Genomic DNA, 9,616 nt, shown 5'->3' with positions numbered 1-9,616 from the left:
GGAAATTCCGCTAAAAGAATGGGTCTCAAATACACTGTGTAGTATATGGAAGGGCCACAAAAAGACTGGGTCGCCGAGAGAGACGCCTCTAAAGAACGGGTTGCCAAAGGACAAGATTCAATAACATTATGAATTATATGGAAATGTAGCAGAAAGACTGGGTCGCTGAAGGACACGCCGCATAAAGAAAAGGTCACCAAAGGATGAGTCTCAAGAGCACTGTGTAGAATATGGAAAGGTTACCAAAAGACTGAGCTCCGAGGGACACGCCTTTAAAAGAACGGGATGCCAAAGGACAAGTCTCAAGAGCACTGTGTAGAATATGGAAAGGTTACCAAAAGACTGAGCCTCCGAGGGACACGTATTTAAAAGAACGGGTCGCCAAAGGACAAGTCTCAAGAAAACTATGCAGCATGTAGAAAGGTCACAAAAAGACTGTGTCGCCGAAATACACGCTTGTTAAAGGCAAGACTGGCCGAAGGATAAGTCTCAAGATGACTGTGTGGCATATGGAAAGGTCACAAAAAGACTGGTTCGCCGTAGGACACGTCGCTTCAAGAACGGGTCGCTAAAGGACAGGTCTCAAAAACACTGTCCAGCTTATGAAAAGATCACAAAAAACTGGTCGCCTAAAGGCACGCAGGTAAAAGGACGGTTCGCCAAAGGACAAGTCTAAAAAACACTGTGTTGCATATGGAAATGTCACAAAAACACTGGATCGCCGAAGGACAATCCGCTAAAAGAATTGATCGCGAAAGAACAAGTCTCAAAAACCCTATGTTGCATATGGAATGGTTATAAAAAGGCTGGGCCGCAGAAGGAAACCAAACTAAAGGAACGAGTGACCAAAACACAGATTACAAAATCACTGTGTAGCATATGGAAGGGTCGCAAGAAGACTGCGTCGCCTAAAGAAACGCCGCTAAAAGAACGGGTCAACAAAGGACAGGTCTCAAAATCACTGTGTAGCATATGGAGAGGTCACAAGAACACCGGGTCAATGAAGGACACACTGCTAAGGAAACGGATCGCTAAAAGAACAAGTCTCAAAAACACTGTGTATGGAAAGGTAACACAAACACTGGGTCGCCGAAGGACACGCCGCTAAAAGAAGAGATCGCGAAGGAACATCTATCAAAAACACTGTCCAGCTTATGAAAAGATCATAAAAAGACTGGTGGCCTAAAGACACGCCGCTAAAAGAATGGATCGCCAAAGGACAAGTCTCAAAAACACTGTGTTGCATATGGAAAGGTCACAAAAACACTGGGTCGCCGATTAGCACGCCGCTAAAGATTGGGTCGCCAAAGGACAAGACTCAATAACACTGTATATCAGATGGAAATGTAGCAGAAAAACTGGGTCGATGAAGGACGCGCCGCTAAAACAACGTGACCCCAAAGGACAAGTTTCAAGAGCAGTGTGTAGAATAAGGAAATTCAACCAAACTAGTGTGCCTTCGAGGGACACGCCTTTAAAAGAACAGGTCGCCAAAGGGCAAGTCTCAAGAAAACTATGCAGCATGTAGAAAGGTCACAAAAACACTGTGTCGCCGAAGTACACGCTTGTTAAAGGAAAAACTGTCCGAAGGAGTAGTCTCAAAATGACTGTGTGGCATATGGAAAGGTCACAAAAAGTCTAGGTCGCCGAAGGGGACGTGGCTTCAAGAACGGGTCCCTAAAGAACAAGTCTGAAAAACACTGTCCAGCTTGTGGAAAGGTCACAAAAATACTGGTCGCCGAAGGTAAAGTCTCAAAAACGGGTGTGTTGCATATGAAAAGTCACAAAAACTCTGGAACGCCGATGGACACGCCGCTAAAAGAATTGATCGCGAAAGATCAAGTCTCAAAAACGCTTTGTTGCATATGGAAATGTTATAAAAAGGCTGGGCCGCTGAAGGAAACCACGCTAAAGGAACGAATGGTCAAAATACAGACTACAAAATCACTGTGTAGCATATGGAGAAGTCGGAAAATACTGTGTCGCCGAAGGGACGCCGCTGAAAGAAAGGGTCACCAATGGACAAGACTCAATAACACTGTATATCATATGGAAATGTAGCAGAAAGGCTATGTAGCTGAAGGACACTCCGCTAAAAGGAAAGGTCACCAAAGGATGAGTCTCAAGAGCACTGTGTAGAATATGGAAAGGTTACCAAAAGACTGAGCTCCGAGGGACACGCCTTTAAAAGAACGGGATGCCAAAGGACAAGTCTCAAGAGCACTGTGTAGAATATGGAAAGGTTACCAAAAGACTGAGCCTCCGAGGGACACGTATTTAAAAGAACGGGTCGCCAAAGGACAAGTCTCAAGAAAACGATGCAGCATGTAGAAAGGTCACAAAAAGACTGTGTCGCCGAAATACACGCTTGTTAAAGGTAAAACTGGCCGAAGGATAAGTCTCAAGATGACTGTGTGGCATATGGTAAGGTCACAAAAAGACTGGTTCGCCGTAGGACACGTCGCTTCAAGAACGGGTCGCTAAAGGACAGATCTCAAAAACACTGTCCAGCTTATGAAAAGATCACAAAAAACTGGTCGCCGAAAGGCACGCAGGTAAAAGGACGGTTCGCCAAAGGACAAGTCTCAAAAACACTGTGTTGCATATGGAAATGTCACAAAAACACTGGATCGCCGAAGGACAATTTGCTAAAAGAACGGATCGCGAAAGAACAAGTCTCAAAAAACCCTATGTTGCATATGGAATGGTTATAAAAAGGCTGATCCGCTGAAGGAAACAAAACTAAAGGAACGAGTGGCCAAAACACAGATTACAAAATCACTGTGTAGCATATGGAAGGGTCGCAAGAAGACTGCGTCGCCTAAAGAAACGCCGCTAAAAGAACGGGTCAACAAAGGACAGGTCTCAAAATCACTGTGTAGCATATGGAGAGGTCACAAGAACACCGGGTCAATGAAGGACACACTGCTAAGGAAACGGATCGCTAAAAGAACAAGTCTCAAAAACACTGTGAATGGAAAGGTAACACAAACACTGGGTCGTCGAAGGACACGCCGCTAAAAGAAGAGATCGCGAAGGAACATCTATCAAAAACACTGTCCAGCTTATGAAAAGATCATAAAAAGACTGGTGGCCTAATGACACGCCGCTAAAAGAATGGATCGCCATAGGACAAGTCTCAAAAACACTGTTGCATACGGAAAGGTCACAAAAACACTGGGTCGCCGATTAGCACGCTGCTAAAGATTGGGTCGCCAAAGGACAAGACTCAATAACACTGTATATCAGATGGAAATGTAGCAGAAAAACTGGGTCGATGAAGGACGCGCCGCTAAAACAACGGGACCCCAAAGGACAAGTCTCAAGAGCAGTGTGTAGAATAAGGAAATTCAACCAAACTAGTGTGCCTTCGAGGGACACGCCTTTAAAAGAACAGGTCGCCAAAGGGCAAGTCTCAAGAAAACTAGGCACCATGTAGAAAGGTCACAAAAGGACTGTGTCGCCGAAGTACACGCTTGTTAAAGGAAAAACTGTCCGAAGGAGAAGTCTCAAAATGACTGTGTGGCATATGGAAAGGTTACAAAAAGTCTAGGTCGCCGAAGGGGACGTGGCTTCAAGAACGGGTCCCTAAAGAACAAGTCTGAAAAACACTGTTCAGCTTGTGGAAAGGTCACAAAAATACTGGTCGCCGAAGGTCAAGTCTCAAAAACGGGTGTGTTGCATATGAAAAGGTCACAAAAACACTGGAACGCCGATGGACACGCCGCTAAAAAAATTGATCGCGAAAGATCAAGTCTCAAAAACAGTGTGTTGCATGTGGAAATGTTATAAAACGGCTGGGCCGCTGAAGGAAACCACGCTAAAGGAACGAATGGTCAAAATACAGACTACAAAATCACTGTGTAGCATATGGAGAAGTCGGAAAATACTGTGTCGCCGAAGGGACGCCGCTGAAAGAAAGGGTCACCAATGGACAAGACTCAATAACACTGTATATCATATGGAAATGTAGCAGAAAGGCTATGTAGCTGAAGGACACTCCGCTAAAAGGAAAGGTCACCAAAGGACAAGTATAAAGAGCACTGTGCAGAATATGGAAATGTTACCAAAATACTGTGCCTGCGAGGGACACGCCTTGAAACTTGATAAAAAGCCTGGGCGCTAAAGGAAATTCCGCTAAAAGAATGGGTCTCAAATACACTGTGTAGTATATGGAAGGGCCACAAAAAGACTGGGTCGCCGAGAGAGACGCCTCTAAAGAACGGGTTGCCAAAGGACAAGATTCAATAACATTATGAATTATATGGAAATGTAGCAGAAAGACTGGGTCGCTGAAGGACACGCCGCATAAAGAAAAGGTCACCAAAGGATGAGTCTCAAGAGCACTGTGTAGAATATGGAAAGGTTACCAAAAGACTGAGCTCCGAGGGACACGCCTTTAAAAGAACGGGATGCCAAAGGACAAGTCTCAAGAGCACTGTGTAGAATATGGAAAGGTTACCAAAAGACTGAGCCTCCGAGGGACACGTATTTAAAAGAACGGGTCGCCAAAGGACAAGTCTCAAGAAAACTATGCAGCATGTAGAAAGGTCACAAAAAGACTGTGTCGCCGAAATACACGCTTGTTAAAGGCAAGACTGGCCGAAGGATAAGTCTCAAGATGACTGTGTGGCATATGGAAAGGTCACAAAAAGACTGGTTCGCCGTAGGACACGTCGCTTCAAGAACGGGTCGCTAAAGGACAGGTCTCAAAAACACTGTCCAGCTTATGAAAAGATCACAAAAAACTGGTCGCCTAAAGGCACGCAGGTAAAAGGACGGTTCGCCAAAGGACAAGTCTAAAAAACACTGTGTTGCATATGGAAATGTCACAAAAACACTGGATCGCCGAAGGACAATCCGCTAAAAGAATTGATCGCGAAAGAACAAGTCTCAAAGACCCTATGTTGCATATGGAATGGTTATAAGAAGGCTGGGCCATATGGGCTGCTGAAGGAAACCAAATTAAAGGAACGAGTGACCAAAACACAGATTACAATATCACTGTGTAGCATATGGAAGGGTCGTAAGAGGACTGCGTCGCCTACAGAAACGCCGCTAAAAGAACGGGTCAACAAAGGACAGGTCTCAAAATCACTGTGTAGCGTATGGAGAGGTCACATGAACACCGGGTCAATGAAGGACACACAGCTAAGGAAACGGATCGCTGAAAGAACAAGTCTCAAAAACACTGTGTAGCATATAGAAAGGTTATAAGTAGTTGTATTTGTGGTATAACCAGGACGAGAAATGATGAGCCCCCCTCAAGCAGATTTGTCTATACTTAAAACTAGCTCAACATGAGCATATGAGCTTTTTGCTCAAGTGTGGAACCCTGTCTAATCCAAGATTTTTGTAAAAATGCCCTCAGGAATTTCCTGTGAAATGATGAGCCCCCTCAGATTGATTTGCCCATACTTACAAAAATTGCATCAGCCAGATTTTTGTCCATAAACTTGTCAAAAATTGATATTTTTTTGGCTACACCTGAAATTAAGCTAAAACCCATACCCACCCACACATATTTACTTCTGGTTTAAGTTCAATTGGATACCAGGTTCAATTTGTTTATTTAATATTAAAACAATGCAATATGCAGAGACCCTCTAGAATTGCTCCGTGACTCTCTCATTTCTTACATCATAAACATATGATTTTTCTCCTATGAGAATAACACTACATATAGTGTCATCAGGTAATGCCTCATGGAATTCACAGATAATTTTAATGTTTGTCCTGTCATTCACCACAACTTGTTTTCTTTTTGAAGTGTTTATTACAAACATGGGTCTCTGTGCTTTGAATTCATCTGGTGTGTAATACATGTCAGTATTGCCTGTAGTGACTCTTTTGAAAGCTGAAAATAAAAAAAAAAAAAAAAAGGTAAAGTGTTCTCCTGTGCATAGCACCACGCCATGAAGGCGTATAGGGGGTGTGGGGGTAACGCCCCACACTTTCTTGATCCGGTCGTGAGTGGGGGTGATCAGCATCACGCCCCTAACCGCCTTTACCCCCCAGGGTTTCTCCCAGGTACCCATGTTATTCGACGTTGGGTGGGCGCCGGAGCCGCTTTCACCGTTAGAAAAGTTCCCGGATTTGAACCGGCCGGGGATCGAACCCGGGACCTTGAGCATGGTAGTCAGACGCGTTACCGACTGAGCCACCGCGGCCACTGAAAGCTGAAAATGCCTCATATAATTTGAGGAAATCATCCTTGGACATGTCTAAATTATAATTTTCTCTAGGAAAGACCTCATTTCTGCCATTTTTAAGATATATGTTCTTGATGTTGCAGTTATCAAATTTACTTGAATTTTTTTCCTGATTGTTGTGTCTTCCAGTCTGAAACAATACCACCACAAAATCAGGCATGTCGTATTGTATGCTGGAGAATGAATTTGTAGCATCAAACTCATAATATGCACCAGTTGCGGGCTTCTGTACACATTGATATGTATAAAATTGTAGAGGAACCTGTGGATTTTTTATTATATCTGCTTTGTATTTAAGAGCATAATTGGCCTCATATTCAACAACAGGGATTCTTAACTCCATAGTCTGAATAATGCATTTGCCTGCATCTGGTAGGGTATTAGGCAGAGCTTCCCCTGTAGAGTTTAATGCACTGTACCTCATCAAAGCATTGTTATCATTTGCAGCTCTTCTAAATGTGATTCTTAAACCACCCTTCCACATAATATCTTTGTAATCTGAGAAGAATCCTGGCAATAGGCGCATCGGGAACAGCACAGTGTGGTTTTTAGATAATATCTTATCACCAGCCTCAAATCCACCTATTTTGTAGTAAGAAGCCTCGGTTTTGGATAATTTTAATGTGGCCAAATCTGTGGAGGTAATGCCGGGATAATCCACTCTGTTTATAACAACGCCATGCTTTCTGTGACGCTTGTCTGGTTAAGGCAACTAACTAACCCGGTACGTTAATGTATAAGTTAATGGAAGCGCGTGGTAAATATACCCTCGTTAGCGCCTGCTCCATACAAGGGTCACAAACACCTTCCGACACTACCTTTTCGTTGGGAAAGTATGTTTCAAACATGCAAATCACCAACAGAAAGGCAACGTCCTGTTCCGCTAAACGCAGGAATCCGAGGAACGGTCAAAAATCACGAAGATTCCGTTCCAATTAGTACTTTGCTTATTTATGCTGTCAACAGAAATTTTCCTGTAATAAATGACGACACAAAAAAACTTAATCACAATTAACCCTCTTAATACTAATTGATTAAACCGGCATGCATAATTTATTATTCACTGTAATCTTCAAAAGAAGAAAAAGGGGGGGGGGGTAGAGCAGTCAAAAGACGTACACGACTTTAATCATTCAAGGACAGTATCCTTGCTCTTATTCAAAAACCTATATTTATATATATTGCATTCTTTCAATGTGCTCGATTTAACTCTAACAGGACAGAAGCAAGCAAGCAAAGATAAAAGAAAAAGGACTTCAATTTTAACCTCCTTTTATTTCAACAGTTTTAGACTATCTTAACCTTTTTAATAACAACGTGAAAGTTAAATATTATTTACATGACCCTCAACCTCTCTTTTTAAGAGGGGGACTATTCTTTACAAACAAGTACCGGGAACACGTCCAATTGTAAATCTACGTTCCCGTAGCTGTACTACTTAACAAAAGGCAACACAATGCCGATAACAATCTACGGAGGTGTTCTTCAATAACAATGAATCCTTAACAATTACGTACAATCATGCAAATGTACACTACATATATATATATATTGTGCATGGCTTTGAGGCTACTGCTTAAGGTGTTCGGGGGATATGACTTATTAAAGAGGGAAAAGGGGAAGAATTACAAAAAAATGAGCGGTGTCATTTAACGAACGCGATTTAAACCGTCGCTTCCTATCTTTCAACAGGATCTATACAGCAATTCCTTGCGTAAAGTAAACAAAAAATTTATTTACTTTTGTCACAATCGATTATTCAGCCTCCAAAACGCGTGAGAATAGACATCTAATCGCTCTTTCTTTGGGATTGGACTGTTATACGAAATATTGGGGTAGAAATGTCTAAATGCTTCGTGTCGGGCGTACCTTGACTTGGTATTATTATCAGTTCCAAAAAATATGCATAAATTACTAGAGTTCACTATCCGAAGCACTGTACCATTATACTCGGCACGTCCATTTACATCTACAAAAAGTCAAAAATGGGGGGGGGGGGTGATGTGTTGGAGAAGAAACTCCGAACAAACAGCTCGCTGAATAATCACAAGAAAGGGAGGGTAATTGTACAGTTCAAAAAGGGCAAGTCGGTAACAGGATCGAAATCAACAAACGTCCACTATACCTTAATGCAATCCTTCTGATGGTCCTTATCACAATCGCAAGCACATGGTATGGGTCACGCAACTGCATTCGTGTGCCTCTTCACGAGTCTAGAAATCGTGGCTTCCAAAGTTGTATTCCCATCTCACCATTGCAATGCGTGTGCGAAGGAATTGCGTATAGGCAAGGCGATCCTGCTCCGCTGCTAGTCGAATGTATGTGGCTGTTTCGAAGACCGGATGCGAACTGTGTTAATGACGATCGGGCTTCGTGCAAGAAAAAGGGAAAGGGGGGGGGGGGAGGAGAGTATAGTTTAGCTTATCTACGACAGATGGCAACACCATCGAAATGCCGTAGCGCTATCGTATTTTGCGGTAGAGAGTTTCTTTTCTCCGAAATAAACTCTATAGATGTACGACAAGGTACGAGTAATATTCCCAAATTGAATATATTATATTTGGAATGTTACAAACTCCCGGGCCCTGGGAAAAGAAAGAAAAATTGCCCGCAAAATAAAGTAACAAGGAAACAATGGCCTAAACGACCAAGTAGCTTCAAAGTCTTACAAGCCAAGAGTTGCACTTAAATTATGAAAATATGCATAAGACAACCACCCTAATATATATAGTTTATAAAATGACCATTTTCTCGTTTTAACGCAAGAATACCTGTATGAGCAGAGAAATACAATTAAAATAGAAACGCACACCAACAATGTACAATCCCCCAAAAGGAACCTGCAGGGAAAAATTCCTAAGCGTTTACTTATGATAAATTGAACCAAAACATAATATGAATATCAAGCTCAGAGTATAACACCCAGAATAGTTAGAATAATATTAATAGTGGCAAAAATAAATCCATCAAGGTATAATAACATACCGGTTGAAAATGCCTAGATAAATATCAACAAAGATGATATATCAAAGTCCACAAGACACTTAAATTAACCTGGAACTCCATATTGGCCATCCCGGATCCAATATTGCAAAGAGATCATACACAGGCAAAAATTACCAATTTCATCACATTTAGATCAAATAGCAAAACAGATAGCAAAAATGTTTTCAAACTGGGCGACGCCAGAACACAGAATCACTACCAGGCAAAGGCCTACACATTAATTAAAGCGATGCGCAACACTGCGAAATGTTCCGAGGCGTAGTACACACTCGTCGCAAGATGGTTACACTAGCAAGGATGCAACAGAAGTCTCCCATGGCGTAATTGTAGAATAGTCGTAGTCTCGCGAAAATATGAAAAAAAGGAAAGGAATCAAATCAAGAATAATTATAAAGGTA

Source organism: Lepisma saccharinum, chromosome 2 (genome assembly GCF_977018435.1).
Source record: "Lepisma saccharinum chromosome 2, izLepSacc3.1, whole genome shotgun sequence".
In the NCBI taxonomy this organism is placed as follows: domain Eukaryota; kingdom Metazoa; phylum Arthropoda; class Insecta; order Zygentoma; family Lepismatidae; genus Lepisma; species Lepisma saccharinum.
This window is presented reverse-complemented; position numbering follows the sequence as displayed.